General features: G+C 52.8%; 1 protein-coding gene and 1 long non-coding RNA gene across 3 annotated transcripts in view; one reads left to right on the plus strand and one right to left on the minus strand.

Moving 5' to 3' along the window:
• Nucleotides 1-9,425, plus strand: part of LOC145722125 (uncharacterized) — a 12,217-nt gene extending 2,792 nt beyond the window's left edge. Inside the window, exon 3 of the long non-coding RNA XR_014146163.1 lies at nucleotides 7,337-9,425. This is a non-coding gene — a long non-coding RNA (uncharacterized LOC145722125). The remainder of the gene's footprint in view (nucleotides 1-7,336) is intronic.
• GRK5 (G protein-coupled receptor kinase 5) overlaps nucleotides 1-19,338 on the minus strand; it is a 211,852-nt gene that overhangs the window by 127,549 nt on the left and 64,965 nt on the right. The window lies entirely within an intron of this gene.

Consider the following 19,338-nt stretch of genomic DNA (forward strand, 5'->3'; position numbering starts at 1 on the left):
TTTTTTTTTAAAGATTTTATTTATTTATTTGAGAGAGAGAATGAGACAGAGAGAGAGAGCATGAGAGGGGGGAGGATCAGAGGGAGAAGCAGACCCCCTGCTGAGCAAGGAGCCCGATATGGGACTCGATCCCGGGACTCCAGGATCATGACCTGAGCCGAAGGCAGTTGCTTAACCAACTGAGCCACCCAGGCGCCCCCTCCTTCAGGTTTTTGCACAGATCTCACTTTCTCCGTGACGTTAACCCTGACTGTCCTTTCTTTTCTCTAATAAGTAATTTGAAGTGAAATAAATACAGTAAGAAATTAACCAGTTTTAGATGAACAACTAAGTGGAATCCAGAACATTCACAATGTTGTGCTACTACCACCTCTATCTTGGTCCAAAACATTTCTTTCCCTCCAAAGTAACACCCACCGATCACCCTTTTTAATGCTACGACTGTGCCCGCCTCTCCTGAACCCTCCCTTTCTTTTACTTTTACTTTTTCATCTCCCTTGTACTTACCACCTTGTAACATTCTGCGTGGCTTGTGTATTCTGTTCATTGCTTCTTCCCTGTCTCTGCCCCGCCTTCCATGAGAATGTAGGCTTCATGAGGGCAGGGATCTTGTTTCCTCCCCTGCTACTCCCCAAGCACCCAGAATGGTGCCTGACACTGAGTAAATGCTCTGTACATCACTGATGAATAGACAGATCAACAGATGGAGAGACAGGCCCGGAAGAGAAGAGATGATTTCCAAAGGGACTTTAAAATAAACACACACATCAAAAAACACATCACACACCATAGTCTTTTCTGAGCCTGAGTTTTCCTCCCTCAAAATGGGAACACAGACGGTGTCTGGGTGGCTTAGTCGGTTAAGCATCTGCCCTTGGCTCAGGTCATGATCCCAGGGTCCTGGCATCGAGCCCTGTGTCAGGCTCCCTGCTCAGCTGGGAGCCTGTTTCTCTCTCTGCTCCTCCCTCCAGCTCTGCTCTCTTTTGCTCTCTCTCTCAAATAAATAAATAAAATCTTTAAAAAACAAAGTGGGAACACAACGGTCTTCCCTGGGAGGGGCAGGGCGCAGACAGCCTCCCCTGCCCTTCCCCTCGGTTATGTCTCCTCCTATCCCATCGCATCAGCTATCCCAACCCTGAACTTAGAGCCCCTTCTCCCTGGGCAGCGTGGAAAGAGAAGGCAGGGGCTCTCATCAAACAGGCAGGGTTGGACTTCTGGCCCTTCTGTCTGTGAGCTGAATGACCATAGGCCACCTTGCCAACCTCTCTGAGCCAGTTTCCTGATTGGTATAAATAATGTCCAGATGCCCTTTGTGAGGGTCAGACAGAGCATGTGCTTAAAGCCTGTACCAGCTTAAAGGCTGTACCAGGCACCAGATAGGTACTAACATGATTTAAACCCTGTTGCTCCCCATCACGGCTCCCTACACCTCCCCACCCTGGGGCTTCCCACCTTTTTCTCTATCCCTCTGTGTCTCTTTAGGAGTTTAGAGAAATTTCCTTCAGGAGAAAGCAGACACCTCATCCTTTTGCAAAAAATGTCCTTTCCAAGGAAAACCATATTTCAAATGTATTTTGGGGCTTACTACACTTTGTCCACACTGGTTTTCACAGTTGAGGAAGTTTGGCCACAAAAACTAACTTTTCACTGCAAAAGTCATCCTCTTCTCTCAGCAAAGCCCAAATTTGGTTACTTTTGTCTTCAGTATGTTTTCTCTTGGTTAAAGAAGAGAAAGGCTGGATGGGGGGGGCGGGTGGTGGTGAGCTGACCCCTGAGAAAAGCCACTGGCAGCTGAAGCTGGCCCCTGTGGCCCAGCTGTGGCTATTTGGTTGGAGAAATAAACAGGACTATTTGCTCAGGAAAAAATGCCCCAATTTTTCATAGGATATTCGTAAAAATATTTGCATTTCCCTGTGAGTAATAATTACTTCTGCTGCCCCAAGAATGTTTGCATCACCTACCTAAAAGAAACTGAACAGACTCTTTAGAAATCCTTCCCAACCAAATTCCACCCAGCAATCTGGGTATGTGTTGATGAAGATATGACAGCCCATGGAAGGGCTGGGAGCTCTGAGGTACAGATAGGAAAGGGAGAGCCCTGTCCTGGCCTGAGTGCTTCAGCTCCTTTTTATCTGAGCGTCAAGATGCCACAGCAAAATAGATTTACTGTGCACATGAGGAAACAAGCCCAGAGAGGCCAAGTATCTGGCCCAGGGTCACACAGCCACTAAGTGGCTAAGCTGGGATTTGAACCTCAGAATGCCTGATTCATAACTCCCAATCCATGTGGCCGACACGGAGTTAGTTCAGGGGATACATGAGAACTGGGCCCTCAGAAAGTTTTCCCAAAGTCTAAGACCACATAAGCCCAAAACCAGCGCAGCACAGATGGGGCGAGAGAGAGAAGAGTTTCCAGTGCCAAGGTGAAGTTTCCCAAACTGGGGTCCAGAAGACAGTTCTTGATTCCCCTCTACCTATACCCAAAACATGCTTCTCCCCTAGTCTCCCCTTCTCAGCAAATGACATCACCATTCTCCCAGCCACTTTGGCCAAAAACCTAGGTATCATCCCTGATTCCATCTTCCTCCTGGCCTCAGTGGTAAGCAGCCTCCAAGACGGCCCAGTGATTCTTGCCTTCTGGTATTCACAGCCTCCATGGTCCCCTCCCACACTGAACCCATGTGACCAACAGGATGTTGGTGGAGGTGATGGAGTAGGACTCTGAGGCTGGTCATGAAGGTCATTGTGCCTTCTGCCCTGCTCTCTCTTGGCTCATTTGCTGGAAGGGCACTTGTGTAGACCTATGAAGAGGCTCAGGCAGGGAGGAGCTGAGACCTCCTGAAAACAGCCAGCCTTCATTTGCCGACCATGTGAATGAGCCCCCCTTGGAAGTGGAGCCTCCAGCCCCAGTCAAGCCTTTGGATGATGGCAGCCCCAGCCAACATCTTGACTGCAATCTCATGAAAGCCCCTGAACCAGAACCACCCAGCTAAGTCGCTCCTAAATTCCTGACCCACAAAAACCATGAGACAACAAATGTTTGTTGTCATTCTAAGCTGCTAAGTTTGGGGTAATCTGTTACACAGCTACCGCTAACTAACCCTGCCTTCTACCTGCAACCATCCATCAAGTCCCACCATGCCCAATACGGACATATTGACTCTGCCATCTCCCTTCTCCTCCATGGCCACTGACTGGGGCCAAGCCACCATCACATCCCATAGGATGACAGCAGTAGCCTCCTGACTGGCCTCCCTGCCTCCACCTGCTTCCTGCCCAACCCATTGTCCATTACAGCCTGTGGCCTTCTACGAAGACAAACTACTTCCAGTCCCTCCAATGGCTCCCCATGGCCCATGGGATGAAACCTGAACTCTACCATGAGCTACAAGGCCCTGCAGGCTGAAGCCCACCTGCCCCCCTCCCCGGCCTCACCTCTGGGTTCACTCGGCTCCAGCGGCACTGGGCTGTCTTTTGTTCCTCAGATATACCAGCTCTTCCTAGTCTGAGCTGATGTCCTGGCTGTTTCTTCTGCCTGAAACACTCTTCCCATGACTCTACCTTTGGTTTCCAGCTGAGAAGTCACCTCCTCTCGAGGCCTTCACTGATCACTCTGTCTACTGGGCACCCTCATTATTCCCATCACCACATCTTGTAGATTCCCTTTATAAACTATAATGACCTGAAATCATTTTATTCATTTATCTATTAATCCTGCTTACTACCATCCACTCTTCTCAACCCCTTAAGTTATTTTTTGGAAGCCGGCACCATGACTATACCCAGTGCCTGGCACCAAGCAAGTACACAATAAAATGTTGTTAAATGAAGGACTAAGTGAACTTCCTGTCTTAATGTGAGCAAGAAAAATCCCCTATCATTTCAGACCTTGGAATTCCCATCAAGGAGTCCTGGCCATGTGAGCCTAGCTGTGCCTTCCCCTCTCGGGGCCTCAGTTTCTCCAGACAAGGAGCTGGGTGGAGGAGCTCTCAGATCCTATGCATCCTTGTGATGGATCTGCAAGCAGTTTAGTCACATTCCGGGGAAGGGAAAGGAACCCTTTGCTGTGTGCTCCTGGAAGCAACTAGAGGGCCTCACCCTGGGGTTCTACAGAGCTGGCACTTGGTCCTTAAAGACACCCCTCAAGGCAGCATCTCTGCAGAAAGAACTGTCTCCTTTAAATTCCTGACCCAGTAAAGCTCACGGGCTACTTCTCCCACAGCACACTGGTAAGCTGAGAATGAGCCATGGCACCTGTGTTCCCTGCAAAGGCCTGGGGAACCGCCCACCACCGGCTGCCTCGAACTGTGGCCCCGGTTATGCTTGCGTGGCCCACAGAGACGGGCCGGGCATACGGTACAGACCGCACCGTAGGTGACCACTCACAGGAGACTAAAGACGGTGTCTGGGGAAGGGGAGCATCCAGCTGGGGACTTACAGAGGCAGGGTCTATGCTGGGGTCCTAGGCCCCCACGACTACTTTCCCTCTGTACCTTCTCCTCCTAAGGAGGAGATTACTCTGCAGGGACAAGCCAGTTGGCCTTACAAAGTCTTCTCTGAAATGCTTCCTTAATTGTGAAATGGCCAAGGACAGCTCTATTTGGCAGATTAGATTTCTACCCTTAGGAATTCAGAATTAAATTTGAATGCAAAAATCAGAGACTGCCACGAGGAGACAGTGAGTAGAACATGGTGGTCTGAGCTTCCTATTGATGCTGCAACAAATTACCACAAATTTAGTAGCTTCAAATAACATGAATTTATGATACTAAATTTCTGGAAGTCAGAAGTCTGAAACTGGGCTAAATTCACGGTGTGTTCAGGGCTGGTTCCTTCTGGAGGAGACTCTGTCCCCTCACCTTTTCCAGCTTCTAGGGGCCGCCCTACATCCTTGGCTCATGGTCCCTTCCTTGGTCTTCAAAGCCAGCAGACTCATCACTCTGACCCCTGGCTCGGTCGTCAAATCTCCCTCAGCCTCCCTATTGTCAGGACTCTTGTGATGACACTGGCCCACCTGGATAACCCAGGATAACCTCCCCATCTCAAGATCCTTAACTTCATCACCTCTGAAAAGTCCCTTTCACCATGCAGCTAACATACAGGTGGCATGTGGACATCATCATCTTTGAAGGACCCTTATGCAGTTAACAACAGTGGTGACTAAGATTCTATGCTCCAGGGGCACCTGGGTGGCTCAGTCAGTTTTGTCCAATTTGCGTCTGATTTCTGCTCAGGTCATGATCTCAGGGCTGTGAGATCGAGCCCCATATCGGGCTCCGTGCCCAGCACAGAGTCTGCTTGTCCCTCTCCCTCTGCCCCTCTCCCCACTCGCGTGCGCACTCCCTGTCTCAAATAAATAAATAAATAAATAAATAAGACCATATGTTCCAGAGCCAGACTGCCTGGCTTCAGATCCCTGCTGTGTCCTTTCCTAGCTGTGCCGCTCTGGGCATATCACTCAACCTCTCTCTGCTGTAACTGATTCCTTTGTGCCTCACAGACAGAAGTCCCGAGATGATGTGTGTAAAGCATTTGGCACAGTGAAGACAGTTCAGTGAAAGAGGGCTGTAATTATCCCCTTCTCTCCACCAGACTCAGAACTAATGGATGTCAGAGCTGGGAGGGGCCCCTCACTGAACGGCTAGGGACAAAGAGGCCCAGAGGGGAGAAGTGAGTCATGCAGGTCATACAGCATTTTCTCTGACAGCTTCCCATTACCCTCTAACCAGCACCTGGCACAGACTAGCCTGAAGGAGGAGGGTTTGTCAGGGTGGATGTCACGCCCCCAGCACCCTGCCCTGCACCCAGTACAGGCTGGAGGTCACGGCAGCCAGCGAGTCACACGGAGGAGGAGGGAAGTGCTCCCTAGCGGACCATCTGCAGGAAGCACCTGCAGGTGGCGGCCCCAGCCAGAACCTCACATGCCCGGTTCCCACCCCACCCACCAGGCTCAGGGGCCAGAGTGAGACACAACGCATCTTTCCCCAGAAGAGGTCAGCAGGACTAATCTTGGTTAGGAACACAGAGACCCATGATCAGGGCCAAGACAAAGCACTCTGGAGCGCAGATGTCAGCCAGGCCCCTTGTTTCTCCATGTGACCTCAGATTGGACACCTTTGGGCCTCCATTTCCACCACAGAAGAGCAAGGTGCTGGACAGATCTGTGGTCCTCTATCTGCAATCCTGATTTCCAGCATCCAGGAGACCCTGACCAACTTTCAGTGAGTTCTGGAAGAGCCGTACATAGACACCAAGCTGAAGCACCTGCCCAACTTGCTTGTCTAGGCATCAAAGTTCATCGGTGTGTGCAGTTCAGGCTGAACAGACCTGCTCAGAGGTGTCTGCGATTAACAAAGAGGGGGAAACGATGATTCACGTCACTCTGATGGCCTGTTTAGCAGGCAAATTCCTCCACAAAAGGAGAGAGGAATCACCATGGGTCCTTGGCAGAAGCTCAGTTAGGCGCTGTTTCTTCCAACCAGAGGGCTGACTCACCCCAAAGGCTTTCCCCTCCCATAAATCTGGCCTAGGCAGGCACTGCCCCAATGGTTCAATTTCCCCCACCATCACACTGTCCTTGAACTGACACCAAGGACTCCTAGAAAGACTTTTCCAAAGCTCTATACGGGCCTCTCCCAGGCTCAGGGGCAGCTGAGAGTAGACTTTTGAACAGAAAGATGCCCAAAGTGGGGTGGCCTCCAGGGCCAAAGCCAGGCCTTCACTTATTTCCTCACTGAGAAAAGTATTCTTCTTGCCCCAGGGCCTTTGCAGATGCCATCCCTCTGCCAGATATATATCCAGTATCATTGTTTATTTTTTAAAGATTTTATTTATTTATTTGAGAGAGAGAGAGAGCAGAAGTAGGGGGAGGGAGGGGCAGAGGGAGAAACAGGCTCCCCGCTGAGCAGGGAGCCCAACGTGGGGCTCAATCCCAGGACCCTGAGATCCTGACCTGAGCCAAAGGCAGACGCTTAACCGACTGAGCCACCCAGGTGCCCCAGTATCATTGTTTTTAATGACACATTTCAAGCTTAAAGAGAATAAAAATTTTTTAACATGTATCCTCACAGGTTTTGTCAAAATAATGCATTGAGTCTGCACTGAGAGACACATAGGTTATTATTTCCAAATTTCTTACCATCACAAATAAGGCTGTTCGGAGCACTCTAATGCACATCACCCCCACTTCACTGGCCAAGTGTTCACGTCTCACTTAGTGTCACATCATTCCTTGAACCCCCTTCCCATCAATCCAAGAGTTACGTCTCCACCTTCCTCTCCCATTGCTCCCCAGTCTTTCCTTCAAAGCACATTTCATAACTTGTGTCTTCATCAGGTTCCCATCCAAGAGGACAGGGACCACATCCCTCTTGCTCACCAGGGACCAGGGCCGAGGATGCTGCCTGGCACACAGTAGACGTCGCTGTCTGTAAGTAAGTAAGTGTTTGCATGAACGACTGAGCAGAGGCGTCACTCCAGAAGCAGGCCGTGCTGTGCTCTTTTCCGCTCAGGACTCAGAGATGAACCTGGCGCGTCTTCCACCTGCCCCCTGCTCTGCCCTCGGGTTCCCGCTGCTTCTGAGAGCCCTGGGCCCAGAGCAGGGAGCCCTGGCTCCTCACAGCCAGATGCCAGGTGCTGTCTCAGACACAGCAGGTCTGGGGAACACGCTTCCCTTGGCCTTGCCTGGCCGTGAAAAGCAGGCGCTCAGGGAACCCAGAGCTGGGCCAGAGTCTGCACCTCATCCCTCGCATCCCTGCGCAGCTGGAACGGACCAGCCCCCACCTGCTGGCCGTACCTGACCTTGGGATCAGGCCAAGGAGCGGGGCTGGGCAACGTGCCTTCACTTGCTACCAATCACTTAAAGTCTCTGTTTCCAAGCTTCCTGAGAAAGTGCTGGATGCACAAAACTGAGGGGTGGCTAAGAAAATGATACGAATAACAGCCACTCGCTGCTATTCCTGAGCAACGTTCTTCATAGGCCGACCTGCCTCCATCCTGCGACTCGACAAGGCAGGTCTGGCTCTGACGGAAGAGAAAACTGAGGAATGGTGAGCTGTGATTTTTATCTGCCTTTTTATTTCACTTCCCCCCCAGCTCATCATTACAGCCTGTAACCTAAGTCCCAGGGGCAGGGCTCAGTCAGGGTCTGGCCAAAACCCACAGAAATCAGAGCCCTCCTCCTTGAGAAAATCTTGGGCCCACACATGCGAGGTACATCCTGTCTCCTCACTTTAATTCTGACACCAGCTCCTGAGGTTTGACTGCCCAGCCCCATTTCAGAGGTGAGGAAACTGAGACTCAGGGTCCTGTCTTTGGTAACCGTCAGGAATGGTAGAGTCAGGATTCCAACCCAGATCCTTCAAAAAAACAAACCCCTCAGCCAAGGCCCTGGAGCAGGGAGCCCTGGGAGCTAGAAGGTCAGAGGCTCCGACTGAAACACAAGGCAAGTCACATGGGCAATTTTAAACTGGCTGGGAGCCACCTTAGAAGGGAAAGTGAAACAAGTAAAATTAATTTTAATAACGTACTTTATTTAACTCAATAAATCCAAAATGTTACCACTGCAACATGTAATCAGCATAAAAAAGTGTTAATGAGACATTTTACCCTTTTTTCATACTAAGTCTTGGAAATCCAGTGTATATTATAGGCTTATGGCACATCTCAGTTCAAACTGGCCACATTTCAAGGGCTCCCTGGCCACACGTGGCAACGGGCTACCGGCTTGGCTGGGGCATATCTAGAGCAGCAGAGAAGCACGGAGAACCAGGGGCGACTCATTCACGTCCTCCCCCTCTACCTACTCACACTTGCTGCGTGCTTGCAACGGGCCAGGCGGCAGAAGCAAGCCCCACGCCCGTGACTTTACACGGGGAGGGGGGCAGACACAGAAAGGGTAGCACTGAGGGGCACCACGCCCCACTGGCTCAGTCCCAGAGTTTCACATCCTGTCCCCCATAAGGACATGGTTGGTCATCTTTCAGGGCCAGAGCCCCTGAACTGAGGTTTGGAAAACATAGGCATGTCACACCCTCTCTCCTGGACTTCCGGATCATGACCACTCCCCCTCCTTGCTAAAGAAAACTTGGCACACGACCTCCTGGTATCACTGTCATCCTCAGACCCTAAGGGAATCCTTCGAGTTTGTCCAGACCTGATGCAGGAGCTCCGCTCCCCACCCACTGGCAGGCAGAGGCTGATGGCAGAGGCGGTGGAAGTCGCTCGGGTGTGTCCCTGCAGGTGGCAGGGCTGAGGCAGCTGTGATTGCCCAGCTGCCTAAAAGGTAGGGCCCAAAGTTCTCCTCTCCCTGTAACTGCCGCCAGGCCTGAGCCTGGCAGCAAGTCTTCCCGGAAAGGCAGGAAAGGAAGGGAGGGAGGAGAAGGGGAAGGGAGCTGCCCAAAAGACTTTCATTAAGAGAACTGCTCCGTCTGCAAATTCCCGGCAGTCTCATCCGCTTGCACGGAGGGAGCACCTCGGTGGGGGTGGGGGTTGTCAGGCCCCCACCCCTACACAGGGACGGGGCCCGGAGCAGGCTCTCCGCAGACAGCTGGTGACAGGACAGCAGGGGACGCTGAGGACAGTGTTGGGTGCTGGTTAAGGACTCGATACCTGGAGTCAGGGGCAGGTCATTGCGCGTGGCCACTCACTAGTTCAGTGACCTTGGGCCAAACACTCTCTGAGCCCAGGTTGCTGCATCTCTGAATGAAATAGGAACATTTACTTTGCCACTCAGGGTTGGGAGGAATGACTGAGAAAACACGTACCTCTCGAGCGCACTCAGTGCCCAGTGGGTGCTCAATCCATAGCAGCTCTCGCTGTCGTCCCCGCTGGTCACCGAGAACCCACCACTTAGCCCCGCGCCTTTCCTCTCCATGTTTATTGCTCCGTGGGCTGCATCTCACTCCCTGGGCCCATCAGCCAGGGCTGCCCAAGGCTGCCTCTCGAGCTGTTCTCAGGCACTCAACACAGTCCAGACCGACCCCCAAACTCCAGGTAACATCACACTGCCCGGCCTTTGGGATCCAGAAAGGCGGCTGGAGTCAATCCCTGCAGGCATACTAACACACCTGCAGGAGCCAGGCAACCCCTCTGGCACTTGAGGGTAAGCCAGGATCCTGGGTCCGCCCAGGGACGGTGCACCGCACACCATGCAACCCTGGGTGGTGAGTGGATTAGAGATGCCCCCTCCAGCCTCAAACCCTGGAGACACCCGGATCTTCACTTTCCCTCCGTGCCTTACATTCCACACCGAGTCCATCCCTAAGTGTTTGGGGCTAGCTCGAAACTCATGTCTGTGCCTTCCTTCTGTCTCCACTTCTGCCACCTGAACCAGGCCAGCATCCTCTCTTGCCCCTCAACTGGACCAGCCTCCTTCCTGCTCTGCCACCTCTCTGTCCTCGCCCCCTTCAGCCTATCTCCACCCGGCGGCCAGAGTTGGCCAGACCCAAATCAAAATCATGGGATTCTCTCACTTAAAGTCCTCCAATGACCTCCAACATCCAACTGCCTTGCTCAGCCTGCATCCATACCTACCTCTCTGCTCGGCCCGTCAGCCCCTTGGCCCCTGTCGGCCCCAGACCCGCATGCCACTGGACAGCCCGACCTCCTCCCGTGCCCAGCTCCGGGTCTCTGCTCCAGCCGTGCTTCCTGCCCCATCGTCCCACGAGGGCTCCTTTCTGACACCTGTTCTCACGTGCCCCCCACGGAGGCTCCCTGGGCCCGCCCCAGCATAACACCTCCCCTTGCAGAGACTGTCCCCCTGCCCCCCGGCGTCGAATCCTGCTTTATCTCATCAACTCTGCAGTATTCATCACTATCAGGAATTATTCCTGTTTGTGTATTTATAAATTGTTTCTCTCCACATGACACGATCTTATGTGCTTCCTGGTTCACGGCCCGTCTACCACCTCCACCCAAGGGCAGGATGCAAGTCCAGACAAGGTGAAAAGTTAGCCCTCCATAAATGCATGTGACTGTCCTCCTACTCGCTGAGCCATCCTGAGATGGTCACATCTGAGCCCCTCTGAGCCTTGAGCTCCCTCTTGTAAAATGCCACCTCCTATCACTGACCCCGAGGGAGGGTGGGGAGAGGGAGGGGGGCATCAGGGAAGGAGGAAGGGAGCAGATACTGTCACCACCAGAACAACCTTTGCCCGAGTGACAGCGTCCACAAGCCGCAGCGGGGCAGGGGGGGCGTTGGTCACCCTGGTGACCGGCGGCTCCTCCAGAGGCCCCCGATGGAGGCCCCAGGGAACCCCAGATCTCTGTGTAGAAGGAGTCTGACAGGCCCCACCCACTTCTCGGCTCCTGAACTCTGCTGCCTCCGCTCAGACACCTGGAAAGACCTGCTTTCTGGCCCCAAGAAGTATTTACGTTTTGATTAAGTCTGGTTTTAAACCACCAGGTAGGCTGGCTGGAGGCCGATGCGCCCCAGCCAGTCCAGCTGTAATAACAGTGCACTGGGTTGGAGGTGGGGGGCAGGTAACAACGGTGGGACCGCGGGAGGAATCACCAGGGCTTCAAGCGGCCCCCAATGCCACCCGCAGCCTAAGCCGCCTGCCAGAGAAAAAGGACAACCCGCTCCCATGAACAGAGGCGGGAAGGAGTCCTGGAGTTCTGCCCTGGAAATAAACATGCAGGGCAAGGAGCACAAGATACTCAGACCAATCCCGGCCTCCCAGGCAGCGACCGCTCCCCTCGGGCTGCCCCCACTCCCAGTAAGAGCCTCCTTCCACCACGTGGTGTCTCACCCAGGAAGCAGGAAGTGGGTCCATTACAAACTGGGGACTTGCACCAAGTCACATTTTTATCCTGTTGGATGTATTCTGAGGACTCCACTGACCATCTATAGTTACGAGGCCCCAGGAGGCTGGGACTGAGCCCCAGTATAGATGTTACTATCTTCCTGTCTCCCTGAAAGTGTGATTCTGGAGGAAGTAAGTTAAGTACACATCCCAAAGGAATGTGTACTCCTGAATTCAAAATGCCCACTAGCTAAGACCTGCCTCATCACCCACTCCCTGCCACCCCACCCGGAAAAGGAAAACGTCCAGGCAACTAACAAAGGCATCTTTCATTCATTTCCGGGCCCTTCCACAGGAAATCAAGTTTCCTCGGCAGAAAGCAGGATTTCTGTTTGTACCACTTGGAGCTACAATGGCAAAAAGATTTCGTTAAGCCTGGGAGCTCCAAACAGATGGCGGTGTCTGCCTGGAGTACCAGGACTTAAGGAAGGCCTCAGTGGACAGGACTGTGATAATTGATTAGCAATGTCTCACAGGCAGGGAGATAGTGTGCGACACGTTTACCATTTAGGTTTAGCTAGGAAGCAAAACCAGAATGGGAATTCAGAAAACCCAGGACTCAACTGGCAAGGAAACATGGTCAAAGTAACCCAAAAGGAGAGCCAGGGGCTTTTGGAGGACCAAAGAGCCACTGGCAATTTCTAGGGCAAAGGGACAAATCACTCCCCGAAAGATCAAGTCACTTCCTCAGCAGCTGTCAGATGGGACGTGTCCCAGAGCCGCTCGCATCTGGGTTATCGCTCAACCTACAATCCACTCTCAGCTCCTCAGAGGGACACAATTCCAGACTTCTCCAGGAGATGAAAGGATATTTGACCTTTAGGGCCCAGAAATAAATATCCAGTTATGAACACAGTTTGCTGCTGATGGGGAGGCCGTGGTGGGGTGGGTCTCCCTGACAACAGACGTCCCATTTAAAGACAAGGAACAAGGAGCAGCTGGGCCACAGAATGTTCCCTGAGCAGACTTCCAGGAGTCAGAGCTGTGCACAAGGAGGGTTCACAGCAGGAGAAAATGACAGGTCCTCCTAGCAGAGCACCATCAGTGTTTTTTTAGGACAGAGTAGGCACTGCTGCCTATGTTTCCACCTCAACATGAGGCCCAAGGAAAAGGCTCCCAACATGACCGCCGGAGGCAGCCTTCCCAGGAAAGCCAACCCCTGGGAGGTTTTCTAGCTGGGTTCACAGTTTGAGAAGCATAGCTAACGAAGGAAGGGCTTGGAGGTGAACAACATGGATAATTACAGGGTTGGAAGGAGGGTGAGTTCAAGGAGGCCGGCATCCCTCAGCCAGCCATCCAAGGGTAACTTCCAGGGAAAGTGAGTTATTTCCCAGAGGAGCAAAGGAAAGTCTCCATATCTACAGAACAAAAGACTCTGTAGAAATGAACTCCTACTGCAACACACTGGATTTACGCCAAGACCGGAGGGGAACGTTCCAGAACATATTACATGAAATTCGAGGAGGAGGCTGTCACTGCACTGTCATGGGGTCTGGGGTGTGGAGATCAGGGGGACATCTATCTGGGGTAGCCCCAGCGCACCTCTGATGAACTGCATGACCTCGCCAGGCCACTTCCCCTCCCCAGCGGTGAGCGTCCTTCTCTACAGGACAGGAAGAACATTCCCCACCCCGTGTCGCTCGTGGGATTGCCGTGAAAGAAGCCAGATGTCAGAGAGCAGACATGAGGGGACTCCACTCCTTCAGCATCCAAGGGTGGGCAAAATCAACCCCTGGCGTTAGAACCACCTTGGGGCAGGTGGTGACTAGAAAAGGCTCCAGGGGGTGGTCTGCGTCCAGGATGTGTGCACCTTGGGAAAACCCAGGTCGTTATGGCTTCTGTACTTTTCTACATGGACCATCCGCCTCAATGAGAAGCTTGCTCGGAAAAACTGTCTGGAACTCTTTTGTAAATCTCTAGGTCAATATAGTAATATAAGGGAGAAAGTTCTAGAACACAGGTGCTACTGATCCCCTCAGAGCAGAAGGCAGGTGAGACGATCTCCTGATGTCCGATTTCGTCCCGTGATTGGGAGGAAGCTGAGGGAAACTTGTCCCCTTTCTGGGACTATGAGTTTCTAAGCTGAGCCACTGTTAGGAGGCAGCAGGGGCAGCGCCTGCCCACCGCTAACTGCACCCTGACGTCTTTCTCCAGCCTGGGCTGCCACTCCCCCTCCCCATCCCCACAATACACGTTGTTGCCTGCTCTTCTTGGGCGCAGGCTCCTGCCTCTGGCTGGAGCAGCTCCCAGCAGTGCTGACCCCAGACTGGGGGTCCAATCGTGTGGCTCGTCCTCTGGAAGGTAACACTGGTCTTCAATTAAATGTCAGTGGTGCGTCCTACAAAACAGAGTATTTGTTTTCTCCTCCCTCCTTGGCCTACTTCCTGTGCACCTTGCAATTTTAAAAACCCAGCTGCCAACTCACAAGTACTTGTGGTGCCCTGGTGCCTGGGCTCAGAGGGCAGGCAGATTTTTCCACTCCTCAGCAGCATTTTGCTTGAGGGAGAATGCCACTTGGAGTTTGAAGAAAAATCTAAAGTCCTGACACAGGAGCATTTGCAATGGGCTGCTCGCTGTCACTGGAGCTGGGCGCATGGTGAGGAGAAGGGGCCGCTTTGATGGGGGTGGCACACGGGAAGGCGCTCCGTCACAATGTCATCATGAGGTCAGAGGCACCTTCTCTCCTCCAAACCTCGCTGACAGCATGAGAGCTTGGCTAGACCATGACTTTCACATGATTTCACGAGGGCCCCACAGCGTGCCCCTGGCATCCCTTAGGAACCATTCAAGTGAGCAATTTCGCCTGAACAACAGGTTTCTAAGCAATTTAAAAACAAGTTCAGAAACTATTGATTGGAGGAACTTAAAGCCAGGATTCTGTGTAATGTGGTCTGAAAGATCACCCCCAGGATGGGCATCTCGGTCCCCGTCGGAGCTTCTCGGCACACCAGGGCTGTGGCCTGCGTAAGAAAGAACAGCTCTCTGCCGCTTTCTGTGGCCTCTCAATGACCCACCGGGATGCAAGCTCCTGGGGAAAGAGTCTGCCTTACTCAGCAGGAGTAGTTCAATAATCCTGATGAACGAGTGAGTGAGCAGATGAGCAAAAAGCACTGACCCCAGGGGGCTGCACTGTGAGGATCAAGCAAGAGATCACGTGTACACAGTAAGTGCTCAATAAACACCAGCTGAGACTCGAACTGGGGTCTGTGCAATGTTCTCTCACCACCATTAAGTCAATGTGATCGGAGAGTCCCACCCCGTCCTGGCACACGGCAGCATCCTTGTGCGTGACTTCAAACGTACTTATTCCCTAAAGGTAAAAACTAAGTTTGGGGCTTATTTATTTTTTTTAGAACTCTCTGAAAGCCCCCCAGAATAGCGACCGGCCCGAGGCACAACCCAAGAACAATGAGCGGGTAAGCGCCGAGCAAAGGCACCAGGCACCTGTGAAAGGCAAGGAAGAGGTCCTCGAAGACAGTTCCTTCTTGGCTCGGCGAAGCAGCTCTGCACCTACCAGCACCCATGGGAGCCGTGGTCACACCCTCGGCGGCCGAGGCATTCAGCTCAGACCCACTCACCCAGCCACAACCGGAACGGCTGATCCCAAAAGAGGCCCGCGTCCAGACACCTGTCTTTCCGAGGATGCCAGGCATGTAGCTAAAAGGGTGCACAGGCTTCACTGAGTTTCCTGCTGAATTTGGTGACACCTGGGAAGTCCAAAGGATCCCTCCTTTGCCTCTGATGCCAGCTCACAGAAGTGGAAGAGATCAATCCACAGGAAACGTAAAGATGATGGAGAAAAACTCCCCGTCGGATCACCCCCCCAGGCCTCCACCTGCCCACTGCTGGCTCCAGCGGGCCCCGTCATGTAGTTTCCACTACCTGAGACCCTGTACGCCACATCCACCCACCAATTTAACGTCTACTCATCCCTCAAGGGCCAACTCAAGTCTCACTTCCACAAAGCTTCTCCCTCTACCCGAGTCAGGGACCACCTTTCCTGTCCCTCTTGCTTTGCTACAACCCTCCCCATCTATCCTGAGTGCACTTACTAAATAAACACACTCCCATCTCAGACTTGCACAGCACTGGGCTTGCTGCCAGGAAGACGGTGATGAAAGCCCCCTCCCTCCTTACAGGAGCCCAGTCTAGAAGACAAGACAGACATGGGAGCAGAGGATTATGCCCAACAAGGAGATCTACGGGACCTGCATGAACAGAAGGCTGTAGAAACACAGAAGGGGACAACAGAGGACCCAGAAGGACAAGTAGGTGTCCGCCAAGCAGAGGGTGGGAGAGCACTCCAAGCAGAGAGGGATCCTTGGGGATGGCTGGATCAGGGGGTACCTGGGAGGGAGAGGAGTCTGGGGAGAAGCTGGAGCCAGCTTGTGGAAGGGAGGCACGTCAGATGCAGGCTTTGGAGACATCGTGATCTTGGCAAGACCAGGAGGCATGTCAGGGGCTACTTCAAAGGTCCAGGAGAGAGAGGGAATGAGACTGAACCAGCAGAGTGGCAGCAGAGGTGACAGAAGGGGACCGAGGCATGAGAAGGGGCAGGCGACATTCTTCCAGAAGCCGTTCAGCACTTAGGAGGTTTTCATAAGCAAACTCCTCCGCTAAGCAAGTGTTCTTTGTGAGCAGCTTAGACCAGCTTTTCTATTTTTTTTAAAGATTTTATTTATTTATTTGACAGAGAGAGACACAGCGAGAGAGGGAACACAAGCAAGGGGAGTGTGAGAGGGAGAAGCAGGCTTCCCTCGGAGCAGGGAGCCCAATGCGGGGCCCTGGGATCAGGACCTGCGCCGAAGGCAGACACTTAACGACTGAGCCACCCAGGCGCCCCGACCAGCTTTTCTATTTTACTCGAGCACAGAGCAGCCTCTCATTCATTAAGTAATTACTGGACTCAGTTTCAAATACTAGAAATATCTCTGAAAAGATGTGCTTGACCTCCCAGACCCTGACAGTGGCTAAACGAAGAACACAGTGGTACAAACTGAAAACAAGAGAACCACACCTAGGCTATCCCAGGGAGACCCAGAGCTCAGCCCTGTGCTTAAAGCAAAACGCCTCCAGGAAGTCAATCAACAAACCATGGCTGGGCCACAGGGAGACGTGGGAGGGGGAGGCATGCGGCACAGGGACCAAGGAAGCAGGGAAGCCGCTCCCGTCCAGGACTCCACTCATCCTCATCCGAATGGCTGTGGTTGGTCAAGTCACCAACCCTCGCTGGAACTCTGATCCTACATCCTCCAGAAGAGAACGCAGGGACTACAAACATGCCCACGGGCTGCTACCCTCCTTGACCCCCACGGTGGGAGCTGAGCCACAAGCCCCTACCCAGCCCAGAGCACCAGCTCTCAAAAAGCAAAGATATTAAGCACTTCCTGCCACAGAAGAGAAATGCTTGTTTACAGCCCTCAGCGGGTCCAGCCCCAGGTCTTCAGGAGAGGAAAGGTGCCCAGAAATCCTTGATCACAACAATGACCAAAACAGCTGCAGGCTGGACTTGCAGAGCCCCATCGGAGGCCTGGGGCAGGGTCCCTGGAAGGTGGGGGGGGGGGTGGGTGGTGACAGCTCCACAGACACGGAGCTCTAGGTACAGAAGAGCCCCCAGCAGCTCCCACACCACCACCAACAACAACAACACCAACACCAACAACAAAACCCCACCTTACTCTCTCCATCCCCCAAAGCCTATTTTTTTAATGAAAAAAAAAATCTTTCAGAATGACAGTTTTGAAAAGAAAATATGCTCCCTTACCATAGTTTCTCATGGAGTTAAAAATACAAGTAAGTGTTGGAGGAAAAAAAGTTTTAAGGTCAAAGGGGGAAAAAAAAGTCATGTTTTTTGAAATCTCGGAAAATAAACAGACTCAGGCCTCATGTGCAGGCTCTCTGGGAATGTGACCTGTGGTGCTGCTGGGGGTCGGAACGCCATTTAAAGGAAAGCTCAAGGGCACGCCTGAGGCCGGAGATTAGTGGCTCGGACACTGCATCCCCCTCTCCAGAGGACCAGCCTGCCGGCCACTCAGGACGGAGGTGTCCAGGAGATGAGAAGCTGAGGCGGGCGCGTGAGAAGAGCAAGGGGAACGGAGGGCAGACAGCCCGGCCACCCTGGAAAACAATACCGGGGCCAGCAAGGGTTCCAGGGGCTGGGGCTGGATGGAAGGATGCTCAGCCGAGCAAGCGGGTGATGGGGACACACTCCAGGCACGCAGCAGCTGTGACACCCGTGAGGGACAGTAGAGCCTCTGCGCACTCAGGGGACGGGGCCACGCTGGGTAGTTCCTCAGCCTGGCCCACCTGCCTCTCAGCAGTAGCCAGAGAACTCACAACAAAGCCAGCCCCGGAGGAAGCCAGGAAGCAGGGCTCAGGGGTCACTCATGCATTCAGTACATATTTATTAATCCTACTTTTTGCTGGATCCTCATCAAGCACTGCAACTACAACTAGACAGCTAGACAAGGCCCTCGTCTGTCTGCACAGAGTTTACATTTTGGGGGCTCAGAGCCCTTCCACTCTTTCCTTCCCCCGCCAACCCTGGTGGACCTGTCAGACCCATGGGGTACTTACTAATGTGTGCTGAGCCCTCTTGCACACAGGCTCGAGTAAGCCCTGCCCCTCCACCTCCCCCCACCTGGGGTTCGTAAACTCCCAGGGAACTCTGCAGGCAGTTGGGGTGGGGAGGGGAAAAGACCCCACACAGCTGTCCATAGCGTGGAGTGCTATTGGCCATCCGTAGAGACACAGCCCCATTCAATTACTGCACACCTCCCACATCCCTAGCTCCGAGCTAACCCTGGGAGCAGGGGACACAGGCGTGGGCTCCATTCCTACCTAGGAGAAGCACCAAGCCCAGAGAGGGAGAACCAAAAGCAAAGGACGAGGAAGCACCTAGGAACAGCAGGGAAGTAGGGCTCAGAGCAGGGCTTTGGAATCTAAACAGGGCTTTGGATCTAAACCTGACCATTTACTAGCTGTGTCTACCTGGGAGAGTCACTTCCCTTCTCTGAATCTCAGGGTCCCCTACAGTAATGTGGAGATGACCATGCCAACCTTGTAGGTACGCATCTGATGACCGGCTTGCCACTGGCATTTGACCAAGCAGAACGATGACCATCCTCCTATATGGGCCTTACAGAAGTGTGAACAACGGTGTGGGAACACAGGGGAGGGGGCCGTGGATTTTGCCAGAGAAAATGCAAAACATTTTAATTAAAAGATGAAATGTCGGGGTGCCTGGGTGGCTCAGATGGTTGGGCATCTGCCTCCGGCTCAGGTCATGATCCCAGGGTCCTGAGATCGAGTCCCGCATCGGACTCCCTGCTCAGCGGGGGGCCTGCTTCTCCCCCTCCCTCTGCTTCTCCCCCTGCTCATATTCTCTCTCTCTCTCTGTATCTCTGTGTCTCGAATGAATTAAAAAAAAAAAAAAGGTGAAATGTCACTGGGGCAAAACCTGGGATAAGAACATAATTTCTTTCTTTTTTTTTTTTTTAAAGATTTTATTTATTTATTTGAGACAGAGAGAATG

Source organism: Leptonychotes weddellii, chromosome 6 (genome assembly GCF_054177405.1).
Source record: "Leptonychotes weddellii isolate Sample4059 chromosome 6, ASM5417740v2, whole genome shotgun sequence".
Classification (NCBI taxonomy): Eukaryota; Metazoa; Chordata; class Mammalia; order Carnivora; family Phocidae; genus Leptonychotes; species Leptonychotes weddellii.